The sequence below is a fragment of the Coturnix japonica genome, chromosome 8 (genome assembly GCF_054131305.1).
Source record: "Coturnix japonica strain WE chromosome 8, WE-NBRP24, whole genome shotgun sequence".
Taxonomy (NCBI): Eukaryota; Metazoa; Chordata; class Aves; order Galliformes; family Phasianidae; genus Coturnix; species Coturnix japonica.
The window spans coordinates 13,433,660-13,447,332 of NC_140670.1; the positions used below are offsets into that span (position 1 = coordinate 13,433,660).

At 34.8% G+C, this 13,673-nt stretch overlaps 1 protein-coding gene across 5 annotated transcripts in view; it reads right to left on the reverse strand.

The window, feature by feature from the left end:
• Positions 1 to 13,673, reverse strand: part of LRMDA (leucine rich melanocyte differentiation associated) — a 628,583-nt gene that overhangs the window by 152,779 nt on the left and 462,131 nt on the right. The gene's annotated exons all lie outside the window — the stretch shown is intronic.

A 13,673-nucleotide genomic window follows, 5' to 3' on the forward strand; every position in this document is an offset into this window, starting at 1 on the left:
AAGATTTTTTTTTATTATATTTAGAGTATTCAATAAAATAATACTCATGTACAAAGCATAATATTGCAATTTAACCAGCAAGTATAGAGCCATTTAAATCTCTGATGAAGACACCAAATGGTGTAAGCAGAGGTTCTACTTAACCCACATACTCTGCTAATACATTACAGATAACAGGCTGGCGCATTTAAATAAAGTCCAGATTCAATTTAACAGTATTTGTAACAAAGCTTTATCTAATTATATTAGTCAATCTTTATTACTAGCCTCAGAAGTGCAGAGAACCCTATTATAATCTTTCTTTGTAATGATCTTTTCACTATCATAGTAATAAAACTCAGCTATAAATTAATCATCTGTTTGCAATCACAAGTAAACATCAACTCAATTAACAACTGATAAATAAACAGTTGGGTCCGCAGGCTATTTCTCTTATAAATGCAAGTGCTGAAAGATTCAGCACAGCTTTTCTACTTAACTCGAATGAGCATTCCTGTGTATTCAGAGATTTCTGTTCTGCATAGATTGAATGGAATGTTACATGAGCTGAGCAGGTTCCCCACCATAACGGTGCCACCCATCTTTTGTGCTGCTAAGCGTGGGGGAGGATATTGTCTGTCTTTTCCACAGATTGCTTTGTTCTTTTCAGACTAAATACAAGGTGAATTGAACATATAGAACTGTTTGTTTCTCTTGTTAGATTTGCTTAGTAAGCATTTTACTTTCTGGAGCATTCAGCTCATTCTTAAAGTCCAATGCAAGATCATAATTTTACTTTTTAATTCTTTTTTCCTTATTATTATTATTTTTTTTTTCTCCTCATGGTGCAAGTGAACAGACTACAAATGAATAGATTGAATATGAAGAAAGATGCACTGAAAAGCAGGGAAAACTTTTCCTTTGCTTAGCTACTACTGTCTTAGTTTCAGCTGGGATGGAACTGTTTTCATCAGAGTGTCTGGTATGATGGTATGTTTTGGTCCCAGGAGAAAAGCAAGGTTGATAATGCACTGATTTTTATAGTTGCTGATAAACAGTGTTATACAGACCAAGGCCATTCTCAGTGAAGGGTCCAAGGAGCTGGAAGGAAGCGGAATTAGGACAGCTGACTTAAACTGGCCAAAGGGACATTCCATAACACATGACATCAAGTAGGAGTTTTGAAGAGAGTGGGAGTTCATCTCTCTATTTCTGCTCCCTTCTGCTGCTCAAGGGTAAGCTAGGAAATTTGTCAGGGGGTGGTGAGCGACTGCTTGTGCATCACCTTACACGCATTCACATATATATTGTTTTCTCTATCTCAGTAAGTAGTTTTATTTATTTACTAACCCATAAGTTTTACTGGTTTTTGTTTGTTTGTTTTTTCCAATTCACTACCCCATCCCACTAGGAAGGGGGAGTGAAAAAATGACTGTGTGCTACTTAGCTACCTGTCAGGGTTAAACCACAACACCTGCTGACATTACAAAGACAAGTTTGATTGCTATGCTCCTTTCTTTGTTTCAGATTTTGTCCTTTAGAGTAATGATGACAACTGAATGATTGAACAGGCTGAAAGAAACTGAGCCATTTCAGCATAGTCTGGTCCAGACAGGAACCAAAGGACATCCAACCTACTACCTCATGGCTATCCACTGCTCCCCATCTCCATTTCTTCCATCATACTGTTGCTGAATTTGCATGTTAAGTTTTCTCATTTCTACTAAGTGCTGTGTATACATTTCATAACTACTGCTAAGAAGGCTCCATAAATTTGCGGTTCTGTATCTGTTGGTGATGCAGACTGCCTGGATCAGATAAAAGGCCCTAACTTTCACCCACATACTACAAAACACATTACACACACATCAGTATGTTCATTAGTAATCCGAAATGATCCTATATTTTGGAAATTTTAACCTTGCAAAATATATAATATATAAACCCACAGCAATATTTAGCAACAGAAAATGTTTTTAAAACATGCTTCCAAGATGAAAAAAGTTCAAAAAAGTAAAGCAAAACTTGAACAGAAAACCAAAGGCCTACTGATTCAGTATCTAGTGCAGAAAGCCTTTCCAACCTCACAATTCTCAGCAAATAAGAGTTCAGACCCACTAAAGAATTCCTTCCATAGGATGCTATACTGCACAGGGAGTTCAAAGGTGGAAATTCTCAGCAAAAGTAACTCATAAGATCAGATCCTGCAAAAGAGGCGTTTCTGATACATTCTAGAAACAGCCAATTTCAAAACAGTTCCATGAATAAAAGTCTAAACTTGAGCACATACATACAAACAAGATGTCTCCTTGAATTTAATGATTCAATACTGAGCTTAAAAACACAATCTTTTTTTCTTTTTTATACGTATAATATATATACAGCTTTCTGAATATAAATATATTCTAATATTAGTGCTTTGCAGTATTGATTTCCATAGGTTGTTCAGTGAAATAGTAGTCATTTAGGGATTATGACCTTCCATTGTCCCCGATACAGGAAATATATGTTATATGATTTGTTCCACATAAACCGAAATGTTCAATGATGCAGGAATTTCATAACCTTCAAGGAATATTCTTTCTGCAACACTGAATGAACTGGAATTATACTTATCTTCTCCTGCCTTATCTAACATCTTTAACAACTGCTAAACACGACAGTCATCATTTTATTCATTCGTGTTTTTTTTCCTCTACATTAACTTAGTATAGAATTATTAAGTGTACAGTTACAAAGTCTATATATTAATAACTGAGCTCTTGAAGACAGAGCATTGACATAACAAAAGTAAGCAAGCATTAAGCACAAGCACAGATGGCCCCTGACCAAAACACTGAATATATCCTCTTTCCATCAGTTATTTGGAGGAAAGAATATTCAGCAAAGGAACTGCAGCCCCAGTGAAGCAATAGTAACCTCAGTAGCAGAATTCTTCATTAAAAAACTGAAGAAAAATTTGATGCCATAATTGAGAAAAATATTAAGCCTAAAACATTTTCATAATGAACTCAGTACATCCTAGAAGTCAAGGAGGCTAACAAAAGCACATGAAATTTCATCAGGAAAGTATAATAGAGGAACTTTCATAGATGGATTTGAGTTTGATTAAATTAAAGGATCACTCAGGTCAGGGAGAAATCAAAATCCAGAATTTAAAGGCAGATAGTATTACCTAACTAGAACATTACTACTTAGACAGGTCAAAGTAGATTACTCTTGGAATGCTTTCAAATTGTGCATCTGCTAGTGTTAACGACCATGTACACATAATGCTAATAAGAGGCACTGTAAATCCATTTTTTTTTTCTCAAAGACCAAGCCCTTTGATAGACTCAAGATACTGGTAAGCTTCTAGTGATCAATATAGGCCTTGAAACCATAAGGCACTTGACTTCCAAGAAATTTTTTCCCATAGAAGATATACACAGATCGTTTACATTGTCAGAGACCTCTGAAGATGTTTTAGAGGTCTTGTTGGTACAGTTTTCTCTGCATTGCTAAATACTTGAAAGAGTTTTAGAGGTCTTGTTGGTACAGTTTTCTGCGCATTGCTGAATACTTGAAAGAGAGTTAAGAGCTCTTTAAATGCTTTCCTTCCCACCCCTCTCCCCCCCAAGAATGAAGGTAAACTTTTAGAAATAATTCTCTTCTTTGTAAAGAGTTTACATCAATTATTTGAGCACACAAAATATCCTAAAATACTTTCACACTATCTAATGCATTTTCTTGCTGTATGATGATAATAATGAAAAGATGGTAATTGTAAATACCCAAAAGGTTATTTATAGGAAAAACTTACCCATATGGAAGCCTTCAGTCTGCTGGGAACCACTGAGGCAGTCTCCACCAAGGAGCGATCTTCCAAGAGAAACTGCTTTAGTAGTAGTGGTCATCCCTTAAATGAGGTCTAGAGGAGGAGGGAGTCAAGCTCCACCCCTTCCGGGAGCACAGCTAAATTACTCCCACCTGTGCTCCCACAGCTGACCCAACACTTGCCTCAGCTGATTAATCAGAGGGAGCGCTTCTGCCCTTTAAAAGTAAATCTTGAAAATGTCCACACAGGGCTATAGGTAGATCTGCCACTACTGATCTAGACATCTCTTTATCTTCAGTCTGACTTTCCACGATGAATTAGTAAAGAGATCCAATGAGAGAGTATCTTAAAGTTCTCTGTAAACAGATAGAAGCCTACAAATAAAGGCTCTCATAAGAGTAAACTTCAGCTTGGTTCAATAAAGTTTAACTAAACTCTTTACACATCAAAAAACAAAAATCAAGAAAGCCAACCATGCAACTCATAGTGAATATTCTTACACAACCTGTAGCAAAACACTCACAAGATCTTTTTATATCTGCTCACCGTTTTCATTAAGTATTTCAGGCAAGAAGCTGCTACTGCACTGCATTTGGAAAATGAGAGGTTTGTTGTAGTAATTGAGGTTATGCAAATTTAGCTGTGTGATTCTTCCATTCATTGATTTACCTATGGCTGGACTTAAAGGAGTATGACTAATCTCAAAACCTAAAATCTTTCCAAATTAATAGCATTATATGTGGATGAATGCCAATAGTTTATACATGTATATATAAATACAAACCAATAATGAACACACTGTTTTCCTAAATATTTGTAAATTTATGTTTCCCAAGCATTGCACCACATACAGATGGAATTCTACTGAAACCCCTGGCATAAAAGTCAGGCTTGAAATCACAGCCCATCTCTACAAAGTTTCTGTTTGCACTGCTTCTACAGTTAGCAACCCACGCTCCTGAACATGTCTTGTTTGAACAAAGGTTATAACCATCCTTCTACACAAGTTGACAGATGGTCTTGTCTCTTCACTTCCCCCAAGAAATTTTTCTGTCTGCAGTCTCTTCCACCTTTTACTTTAATCATCACCATTTCTTCTCTGGCTGTGGATAACAGCTGAATGAGCAAGTTTTACACAGGTTTGGAAGCAATGAGATTTGTGGTCATTCTATTCTCTCCCAGAATTAAGCTCCACAGCCTTGAGCCAGCTGCTGAGAAAGCTCTGTCTGCTGCTCTCATGAGCATCATCCTCACAGTTGACAGTTTCATAGTTCCTCTGAAACGTAGCTGTCAAGGGTATCTGTCACCACAGCTGGAGAAAAGCAATTTCTTAGGTAGTTTGAGCCAGTTCCATGGAGGGCTTTGAAGATTATGGGAAAGAAACTGTGAATTTAACCCAATATTCCAGCAGCAATAAGGGTGGGGACCATCAGTGGAGTGTAGTCCCACTGTCACCAGTCCTTACTGCTTAAAATTACAAGGGAATGGTTTCCCTCATGACACACTGTCTTCTACTTTAAACTCAAATTAGGAAATGTGCAGGTCGACTGGCAGAAAGCCAGGCTTATTTCTGTATATTTGAGTCTCATAGAAAGGTACCAAGGGAATTCGAGAGAGTTCCTGTTTTGTGGGACTCTACACCATTTCAATCCCTGCTTTGGTACAGTTAAGGAAAAAGAATTTTCTCATTTATTACTTGCATCTTTTCAATAATAATAATAATAATAAAATTAAAAAATGCAGACTCTTCATGTGTAATGAATATATATATGTGTATATATACACACACACATATATATATAAGGAATATATAAAATGAAGCATCCAATTCCTCCAATGTGCTTGTAGGTACATATTGAGTTAACTTCTTTCCACCAGAGAGGAAATAAGCTTTATTGATATAAGTCTTTTCCATATTGAACAACTGCATCCACCCTAGATTCAGCCTCATTTAATTCTTTTTCAGCCCAATGCACCTAGGCCTTGCCTGTTTAGGTGTGCAGCTGCTCACTGGCATAAGCAGCTGAGAAGAGCTCCTCCTCCCCTCTAGCAAACCAACAGCTTTGTATGCCAGTCATGAAGCCAGGCAGATGTATTTATTTTGAACATTCACTTTCTACCAAGTTACTACTGTGATGAAAACAAACTCACCCCTTCCCCATCTAACAGTGAGGAGACTGAATAGCCGCAAACATAGTGTAAATAAAATCTAACACGCAATTCTCTTCAGAACATCCCTTTTGTTATGGTGGCATTCCTGGTAACAGGAATTATAGCTACATGGAGACTTTTTGTTCCGCACTGAAAGTGTGATATCTCTGAGAGCATATGATGGTTTTATTACAAAAACTTTTGTAGTTTGGAAAGAGCAGTTGTAAAAGTTAGTTCAAGGCTTTTATGACTTCTTTTGTTCAGAAAAAATTAAGGGGGAAAAAAACATTTGTGATGTATGAAAAGATTACTTGTTTATAATCAGTACATAGATCCTTGCCTTTTTCATAAAAAGAAAGGAAACCAGCAGGAGAATTACAATACAGAGCACCTCCCAGGATCTCTTTCACCATTCTCTCCATTTGTGTATTAAGTAACAAGGCAGCTGTTGAACAAGTACTATCAACAAAGCAATCTTCTAGCCCTTTGATTTAGGCTATTCATATCTTCTGCCCTGAAATAAAATGACTTTCACAATTAAAACACCGAAATCAATGCTGTATCTATTGTCATGTCTGCAGGAGAAAAGCTTTAATTACAACCCTAGTTAGATAACACAATCATTACACCTCCTTAATCTCAAATATAAAACCAGTACCCTTCGAGTGCTATGCCATCCTTTCTTTGATTTTTTTTATGTGGATAGCTTTTTATCTGAGCACTTTAATTTGCATGCCTTTGCTGCGAGGCAGCTCCCCGTGATATGTTAATTGCAGAGTGCTTTAAGTACTAAAAGATTAACATAAAACCCTTTGCAAACAAGCTAATAGTTTATGATAATTTTTGCATGGCCTTTGTCTGTCTATCACTGGATTGCCTCTAGCTGTAATTTTATAAAGAAGCTGTAAAATATCATTTAAACAAGTTCATTTACACATAATTATTACCAGAATCACATTATTCAATTTAGATACTCCAGCCTATTAACAATCCATGAACTAAAATGTAATTAAACTATTTTCCTTTTATGAACCTATTCATTACAACGTGTGGGAGATGGATCTCTCAGTTTCAGTGAAAAATTTCAGCACTTTGTTGTTAGAATTGACAAATCTGGCACTCATTCTGTGCTTTTAATTATATTAAAAGTATTTCAAGACAGCTATGATAAAGAATATATTTAGAAAAGAATGTGCAGAAATGCCAAGATGGTGTCATCCAGAAACATGTATTTATTTCATCCCACAGTGTTTGCAACTTCTTATTAGATAAAATAAAACCAGGATATATAACTTCAATTATAAGTTTTCAGGCTTTTTAGTTTTTGGAAGATAAATTTGGGAAAAAAATTGCTAATGAGAAGAAATACTTCAATTATAGTTATACTCTGAAAAACCTTACAGTACACGGGGACTTGCATCATGCAGCTGTAGACATTCCAATTTGATTAGGCCTTCTTAGCTCAAAAATTGATTACATTTCAAGGGAAACTAAAATTTATGTAAGCTGCTCACATGTCCTCTAGAAATCACAGTAGTAGCTTCAGTGGGATTTAGACATTACCTGGCATTCATTCTCTTAAATTCCCTTGTAACAATCAAAAGATGCAATACTTTTCCTAAAGCATTAAATATTAAGACATTTTAATTTACTGTAGCTTTGTATGATAAAAACTTTTTCAAATAAAGAAACCAATATGAAAATGGAAAATCTCAGTCTTTCCTCAATTGAGGAAAACTTTTTCCATCACAATTACAGATTCTACTACATAAATCAAGCCTTAGAACAAGTGCCGCAAATAAATAAATTAAATAAATATTATATAGATAGATAGATAGATAGATAGATATAATCCAGTGGAAACGTAACACAGAGGTAATGATGAAAAACAACTTTATCTGAAACTCAGTAACTGGCCTGACACTAATCCTCAAGAGCCCAACAGTAGCAGACAACATGTATGAATCTCACTTCTGAAGGGTTAAAAAATATATATATAAATAAATAAAGAGGGGAAGGAAGGAGGGATGCCAAGGTGACCACAGACTCTACCACAGAGTGGAAATTGTCACATCTATTCTACAATGGGGAATCTATTCAAAATTTAAGCTGGTATTCCTCAGGTGAAGAGAAGTCAAAGGTATGTTGCAGACGAGGAATGAAATAGAAACAGGTCATTCCCATAACAGGCATAAAACTGAAGAAAAATTCGACCAGAAATTACTATGGCAGTAAAACGGTTTACATGCAAAACAAGGGAGGGTTAATAAAACCCAGATATTTTAGTCTCAGTAGGTTAGGATCTGCAGATTATCAAGGCTCACATGCTTATGTATTTTCAGTAGTCTTCAAGAGTGAATACTTCATTAATGTTAATCTGAATACTACCACTTAGATCAGTTCCTACAAAAGGTATTGACTGCACACTCAGTGTGTGACTGGACTGTTTGAAGAAAAATGAAACTGAAAATCATTTAATTCTTTCTAAACTCCTGGTACATCAGATAGAACTACTACTTCTTTATATTATAACCTTACAGCTTTTCATGGAAATTGTTAGTAATTGCATTTCTGTTACAAATAAAAATATGGCATAAAACACTTCACTTCCTTTGCACAACAGTAGGCTGCAGCCCCAAAACAAGACAAAAACAGTTGTTCAAGAATTAGTGAGTGTTTCTTTCAAGCTCTTTTAGGTCAAACTGTTCCTTAAGTAGCAATACATTTATGAAGGAACCACAATGTATTAAGAAAAACATTTTTTTCATTTCAGTATCTTCAGGTTCATTCCAAACTGCCATTATTTGGACTGTCACCCTGACACCGCCTGAGGTGCATTCCAGCTCTTTGCAAGAAAATCTGCTTTCCCTCTAATGGGGCTGTTCTTGCAATAGCAAATGTAATTTTCCACTCCATTACAAATAGTGTGCAAAAGGACCTATTTCTCACTGCACACAGATCAGTTCCCAGTGAAATTCTGCTCACCAAATATTTCAATAGTAGAATTCACTTCAAATTATTCAGAGCTGGACATATGACTCTGATCCAACCACAGACACATCTGAGCATTCACTGCTCAGTTATTTATCAATGTTAGGGAAAAATTCTAAACAGGTTCAGTGAAGGTACAAGTTCAGAAGTAACTGAGAAAGTTAATACTGTCATAACACTTTCTTGATATACTTGTTTCCTACTGCATTACTTCTATATCCTGCCATAATGCAGATTTATTTAGCACTTGTTACTTTATGGCATAATTCACAAATCCATTAAAACACCAAACAGCAGACTAAGTACATTTTGAACATCTTAACAAGTTCAAAATTAGATACCTGCACAGCAAAATAAAACTTCAGAGCAAGAAACCTAATATTCTTCAATAATAAAAATATATATATATACATTCTACTAATTTTAATTTTTATTTCCCCATATTTATTTCCCTATATCACTACATCATCAAGACAATCATACAAAAAGGAATGAAAACCATCACAGAAGAACTTATACTTTCTCCATCTCATAATTCAGTATAAATTGTTCTCATTAAATACTCTTCAGGAAACAGTACTTTGGTATCCATTGATTAAAGGAGAAAAAGAAGAATGGACTTGTATTTGTGTTAATCAAGACTTAATAAAAGAACTACAAATATAATGAATGATTCAGAACCATAGTCACACCTTCTAGATCCTATGATTATGCCTGTTAAAGATCTGTGTGTATGTGTGTGTATCATTAACTTTTAAGTTTCAAAATAAATTTTAAAACAATACTTTAATTAAAAACTAAGAAAATGAGAAAAATAGACTTGAAATTAAAGAGTAAATATGCAAAGAATATTCCTTTACTTCTATCACTATGAAATTACTTCTAGACCAGAAACAGCCTACAAAGCATGCTTTTGATTTGTTATACTCCAGACTTGCAACCTTGGTTGGCATGTTTTAATTTAAGAATACTACCATGAAAAAAATTATTGTTACAATTCTTAAAGTACTTAGTATCACCACTGTGACGATATGAAGACATTTATGTGGATATTTATCACTGTTGACAGCTTTTTAACTAGGCATTCGAAAGTTCAGAAGTATTAAAGAATATAAAAAGATCACATCTGGGGAATCTCCAAAGAATAAGCATCAAATCACTGATCTGAATGATATAGGCAGACAACAGGTGACTGCAGTAAAAGAAAGAATAGTAATAAGGGGACTACAATGGGCAAATCCATAATTTATCATAGCAAGAATAAGAAAAGCACCTTTATGTAGCACCTGCGCTCTATACCATAGAGCTATTACATTTCTTTAGACAGTAAGTAGAACTACAGTCAAACACTTTAGGCAGGCACTCCAGTGATTTAGTTATTGATGTCTCCCAGGCAGACAGTGACATTCAGTGAAGTAGCATGGAAATGACAAAGCACCTGAATCCTTGAAAACCAACTCCTTAACTTTGAATGACTACTCATGCAAGCCCAAATATGAATGTTTGAAATATCTTTCCATTTTCTTCCATATCTTCATTTTAAAATGTTACTGTTACTCTCTATTTCTTCCTGTTGGTTCTAGCTAAGAGGAGTAGTAATATTTCCCCTGTAAATAGTTCTAAATTTTAATAGGGGTAAATCTTATTCTGGAAACAGTTGAAATAATCTCAATTTTATATCTTGAAAAAAAATTATGAAACTTTACAAGAATACTCTTACATGAATGTGTATTTGTAGCCATCTGTTTAAGAATAATATATTGTGCAAGAATCGCTGGATATCCACTCTTCCCAAAAGTACAGCTTCACAGAAAGAACCTTGTAAGCTTCTTAAGCTTTACTTAAGAAACAAATTTTAATTCAAATATACAACATGCTTCACTAAATATAGCAGCTACAACTTGGCCACTAAGGAGGTGCCATTCCTTTGAACTTGAGGTTTCAACTGATAGATAATTACTTTTCCTAATTAAATATACTGCAAATTTATTGCAAGTAATCAAATAAGTTATTTTGTAAAATGTTAAAGAAAGCAGACACTCTTGTAAACCAGTATAGTCTGATGTATTGAGTAAGAGACAAAGTAGAAAAGTTATATTTATAAATGCCTTGTAAAGACAACCACTATAGACTACAAGCCTCTACTCGGCCCACTTCTGTAAGGTACAATGTAGATTTATCTAACTACCATTAAATGTTTTTTATAATTCCAAACACTCATGTAGTACATACAAATTGCCATTTTATATAGTTGTACCTGGTCAAACAGGTTTGCAAGAACATAACTTCTCTCAAGTACTGCTAAGGTATTTTCCGTGCATTTTATAGTGTGTAAAGGGAGCATTATCTGAAAAACAAACAAACAAAGAAAAAACCAAACCAAACCAAAAAAAAAAAAAAAAAAAAAAAAGAGGCTACAAGCCAGTAAACCAGATTTACTACGTGCATCTTCTATGTAATCTATAGATTTTACTTGATAAAGAAAAGCTTCAAAACATCAATAAAATAAAATAAAATAAAATAAAATAAAATAAAATAAAATAAAATAAAATAAAATAAAATAGTTTTGCAGCATCATGGAATGGAACAGCAGAGAAGAAACTTCAGGTTTTTCTACCTCTACCGTTGACTGCTTCAGAAAGCAGGGGAGTGGAGGGGAAGAAAAACAGCCTGGTAAACAACAGTAGCAACAAATCTTAAGGAGTGAGAAATTAGTAAAAATACCAAAATACCCAAATATCTTCTCAGTCTGAGAATATTGTATGATTTATAATGTGGCACATTTGGATTGATCTCTGAAATGATGTCTGTTGGATTTTGCTAATGAAAAAAAAAAAAAAAAAGAGAGAGATCAGGAACTTAAAACTGGTATATTTACAAATCACTATGCTATTTTGCATTTTGTTAATAGTCTTAATTCTAACAGAACTGCTATGTATCTCATTACTTGTGGGAGTCTATCATTTTTCCCACTCTTCTACAAGCAACACTGTAAACCATGCTGTAATTAATGTAATTAAGTTACTAATAAAGATTGAAGGGGTTGGACACTGCATAAAATACTTAATTTTGTGTATCTTTAACTGGCTGGATGTTTAGTTTTGTATTTCAACTGTCAGCCAAATTATGTATAATTAAGCCAAAGCAGAGATTTGCCTCTCTTAACCAGTGACAGAGAGTTCCTAAGTTCTGGGTGGCGAGTGGTAAATCTGCCCCTCCTTTTTTATTTGTTCTTTTTTTCTATTAGGCCTCATTCATGTACTGCACGTTTCAGAGCATCATACTTAGAATTTATTAGTTTTTAATGCAGAATAAATGCTTATGTTGCAGAAATGCAATACTTTACTAACAAAACAGATCAACTCTTGTCCTTACAGAATTCTTTGATAGCTTTTTGCTGTGGCAAACAGTGCACCAGTGCAAAACTACTTGCTCTTGCATTGCTCCCCTTCTCTCACACCCATATACACACCAGTTACGCAGAGCTCCTAGAAACAAAAAAGTGTGCATTTGTCTTTCTCTTGGTTCAAGGCAGGTACTACAATGAAGTACATAGAACCTAGATTAGACTGGAGTTATTGGTTCTTTACTCAATCTGGAGTTGGAAATGGATTCCAAACCTACCTGAGCATTCCAGATTATGTTTTGGCCAAGGCACAACAGCTAAGCCAAGACTTTGAAGGCCTGCAGATATTTTTCTGCTTGGAGATTACTCGTGTGGTCTGCATGCATGCTCCACGTTGTCACCAGAAGGGGCCCACACCAGCAGCTCATACAGAACACATGCTATATTTTGTTAATAGCTTTGGTTGATTTCAGCAGGCCTGAATTTTAGGTTCCTAAGTAATTAGGAATACAGATATTTGACTGTAATATCTCATGGATTCTAGATGATTTTTTTGGTTTGTCTTCATCCCTTTTTTTCCACCTTAGCATTATTCCAAAACTACCTGAAGTAAAGCAGCCAATGGAAACATGGACCAAGTCAGTAATCATTTACAAGGCAATCAGATCTTAAAATTATTTAAGGTATATCTAGAAAAACTGAGCCCTGAGAGAACCTGACATTAGGACATATCATAATTTCCAGTCAAATTCAGGGTCATAAAGCTCTATATGCTTATCAGTTGTACTAAAATGTCATGGGGCAAACAGATAATATAGAAACTGAAAGAAGTACAAAGGCAAGGGGCACATACAAATGAGGCAACTTAAGATTTATTTGTTATAAATCAGAAGGAGAAAAATTAAATTCTCACAAGTCATTTACTTAAAGGAACAAGCCTTCATCTAGTCAAAAGACAAAAAAAAAATCCAAAAGCTGAGATTACTATCTTGGGCACCTTGAAAATCATAACAAAGAACTTTATTATTCCTATTCTTCCACCTATAGCATTTTTAACTGCTAAAACATTACAAGTAATTTTTCAAACTGCAAGTAAAAATTTTCTGTGGTTGCAAGCTATGGACAACAAACAACCATCAACATGAAACTATTCTCTGCTAAAGGATCTGGAAATTACAATTCAGAATAAGCTAATTTATCTGCTTACAACGGACTTGAAATAAATTGATGAATTCAAATGCAGAAATACTGATGATGGCAACCAGTTCCCTAAACTGCTAAAACTTCTTGACAGACTTTTCCTTTCATAAATATAAGGAGCATTTTCTACTTAAATTTACTGTGACACACACAAGGTATAAATAAATGCCTGAAGAGAAGTCCTATCAA